The sequence below is a fragment of the Lacerta agilis genome, chromosome 8 (assembly GCF_009819535.1).
Source record: "Lacerta agilis isolate rLacAgi1 chromosome 8, rLacAgi1.pri, whole genome shotgun sequence".
NCBI lineage: Eukaryota > Metazoa > Chordata > Lepidosauria > Squamata > Lacertidae > Lacerta > Lacerta agilis.
Window position 1 is genome coordinate 32111748 of NC_046319.1, and position 3864 is coordinate 32115611.

Sequence of the window (3864 nt, forward strand, 5' to 3'; positions counted from 1 at the left end):
CAACAGGCTCGATTTGTTTTTTTGGTTTTGAAATTTTTATTCTAAAGTTAAAACAGCTTTTTTTTTGGTGGGGAGGGTGTGTGCGTTAAGACTTAACTTTCTCCCTCCTTTTTGAATTGTCCTTCATACTGTGCTTGAGGTTTTTGTTTTGTTTTGTTTTTTTATTGAAGTTGTCTTAGATGTTAATAAGTTTCTGTACAGTAAACAAGCAAGCAGATGATTAGAGGAGGTCCAAAAATGTTTTTGGTAGTTTGAAACGTTTTGCCTTGTAGGTATATTCACACACACACACACACACACAGAGAGAGAGAGAGAGAGAGAGAGAGAGAGAGAGAGAGAGAGAGAATGGGGTGGAAAGTGCTGGACATTGTGCTGCTATTAAAAAGCATCTTGATAAACCTTCCAAGGACAAATTCAGATGCTCCTGTATATACAATGAGAAATCTCGAGTTCATTAAAATGTACATATGTTCCCCGTGAGCTCAAACCCAACTTCTTGACCGAGAGAACAAGAATAGTGTTTGTTTTATTTTGTATTAGGTCCGGGGGGGGGGGGGTGAGTGGGAAGAATCCTTTGAACTGTTACATGCACTTTCTTGGATAACTGAAAGGAAATAGGTCCAGTTTCTTCTAACATTTAATACTTAACTAACACCAGAGATACTGTAATTTTACGCGAGTAATCAAATACATTCTTTTTCCAATAGATGAAGTTGGTAATTTTCTTTGTGTTTGTGTTTAAAAGAGAGGGGCTTTTCTTCCAGAATGGCTCTGGAAGTGGCCCTTTGGGTTCAAGTATACTACCCACCAAAAACTTCATGGCCAATGTTCAGGAGGGATGATGGGAGTTGTAGTCTGAGACATGACTCACTTAGGTCTGTTAATTACTGTCGGTCTAGTGAATTTGGTTGGATAGAACCCACATTTCTCTATTTATCTCTAATCCCATTCTGGGAATGGCTTCTCTCTTTTCTCCTCCTCCTTCAATCCATCCTTCCCTTGTGTCTCTTTCCTTCCAGTTAATTCTCTTCTTTCCCTTCCACTTGTGTGGATCTTCCCTCCATTGCCTTTCTTGTCTTCTCTCCCTTTCCCCCTTTCCTTTCCTTCCCTTCAACTTGGTAGGCTGCAACCACCCTCTCCAGCTCCCACCTATTTGACCCATATATCGGAAGCTGTGATGGCTGGCATTGGCCCACCCAAAAGCCATGCAAGTGGGACCACAAAGCTGAGTTCCATCTGAAAGTAAGCGAAGGCTCCCTAGCAGTCCCCAGTCCCCAATGCGAAAAACTCTGCTCTTGAGAAGGCTTGTAAATGGCTACTTGTGGCTAGTCAGAAAGTTGATTGGATTGTTTTTCACCTGGGCAGTCAAACTGCTACAAATGACCAAAGCAGGCATTGTGTTGAAAGGGCTACTAACTTGAATAGACCTTTTTATAAGGCTTCTCTAGAGCAGAAAGTAGTCTGGGACTTTCCATAGAGTATACAAGAACTTTAAAGGTTTCTTAGCCTACCTAAGAATACAAACATTGATGTATTTGATGGATGTTTGAATGGCTTCAATAGGGATGAGCGATATATCATCTAAAACCAATTTGAAGTCCATATTGTGATAATGGTTTCATAATTTTTGACCTGGCAATATACTGTGAATCATGATGTATGTTAGGGCTGAGCGATGTCTGGCTTTCAACATTGTGATATATCACCAGCTAAACATTACAATATACCGATATATCATGATGTCTGAAATAAGGATGTAACTATGCAGAGGGAAATGGAGTAATGTCCTGGAAACTGCTACTACTAGGGGTCTAAAACTGATACATTATTACTTGCCTTTAACATATTGTTACAACTGTTATTTTATAATACAGAGCAACAGGGACAGAAGGAATCATGAGAGAAGCAATGACTGGTTTCACGGCGATTTCCACATTGCACTTTTTTTTTTTTACATAGCACACACAAGCATCATGATTTGCAATATATCGCAAGGTTGAATACTATGAAACAGTTACCACAATCTGAACGTCAAACCGACGTCAAGCCCTAGAATGTGTGTGCACTATGCAAAAATCACAATGCGGGGAAAACCGTGAAGCTAGCCAATGGCTCTACATAGCTCCATCCTTATTTCAGACATTGTGATATATCTGTATATCGTAATATTTAGCTGGTGATATATCATGATGCTGAAAACCAGATATCTCCCAGCCCTTGTCCTCAGATACTTGATATTGGGATCTTCATGGAGGATAAGGCTATCAAGGGCTACTAGCCATAATGGCTAAATTCTACTTCCCCTGTTGGAAGCAGGGTGCTTCTGAATCCCAGTTGCTGAGGATCACAGACTGAGAGAATACTTCTATGCTCTGGTCTTATTTGCAGTCTTCCCAGCAGTATCAGGTTGGCCACTGTGTGAACAGAATACTGGACTAGATTGATGGGCCTTTGGCCTGATCTAGCAAGGCTCTTCTCATGTACACTATTTGATTAAATTACCTTTTTTACAAGCTTGTTAAGAGGCTAGTAAGTTTAAGTTTCTATGCTGGGCACAGAGAAGTGCACTTTTCTATGTAGCCAGCATAGAAATGCAGAGCTCCAGCCTCCTTGCTTAGTACTACTACTACTAATAATAATTAATAATAAATATGCAGACTAGTAACAATGCTTATTTTAATGTGGAATTCAACATGTTTCTTTTAATTTTTTTTAAATGCAATGTTTTCATGGGCATGAACTATTCTTATGAGAGTTATTTTGAAGTTGGACGTTGGGGAGAATGATTGGATAATGCTGATACAGTGGTACCTCGGGTTACATACGCTTCAGGTTACAGACTCCGCTAACCCAGAAATAACGCTTCAGGTTAAGAACTTTGCCTCAGTATAAGAACAGAAATCATGCTCTGGTGGCGCAGCGGTAGTGGGAGGTTCCATTAGCTAAAGTGGTGCTTCAGGTTAAGAACAGTTTCAGGTTAAGAACGGACCTCCAGAATGAATTAAGTACTTAACCAGAGGTACCACTGTATTTCAGAGTGCTGATTGCAAAGGATGGCTTCCTTGCTTTTTATATATGTAAAAGATGCAGGTGGATCGATAATTCCAGTGCATCTGCTTTGGGAAATGCTTTGGGGGTGGGGAAAACTAATATTGGGAACAGCTCCCAATATCCCATCATTGTCATTGGCGATGCTAGCTGATGCTGGTGGGAGTTGTAGTTCAACAACTTTGGGAGGCCAGGCCAGATTAGGACCTTGAGAGATCCTCAGCATTGAAAAGATTCTGGTGCCCCCCTATGTAATTCAAAATAAGAACAACACTAACCCATGAAAAAAAACTTGAATGTATACTGAAATGTACATGCATGTCTTGTGCAACACATGACAGGATCTGGTTTCCTTGTTGTATTTCAATCTACATTATTAGGATGAGTGCACGCCTTGGTTTAAGTGAGGATAAGTAAAGAACAGAGAACAGCAAAATGGAGAAGAGGGTGGAGAGCATAAGAAAGTCTAAATTCTGTTTTTCCCCGTGATGACAGCTTGAAGTTTTTGGTTTTTAAAATTCATCCGCCAAAAATAGCGTCTGGGCAGAATTTCCAAAAATTGGTTAAAATTTCCAGGAAAATCTGGGTGTGTGGCAGCCCATATGGGAAGTGTTGATTTTTCAGTGAATTTCCTTTTAAAAAAATAGCTCAAACACACACACACACACACACACACACACACACACAAGATTTTGCAAAAAAAAAAAAAAAAAGCTTTACAACTTTTGTGTCCTGATTTTCACTTAGTTCATCACTGTCAGCAGGGCAAAGACTCCCCACATCTGATATTGGCTGTGTTGCACCTACTCTAAGGTG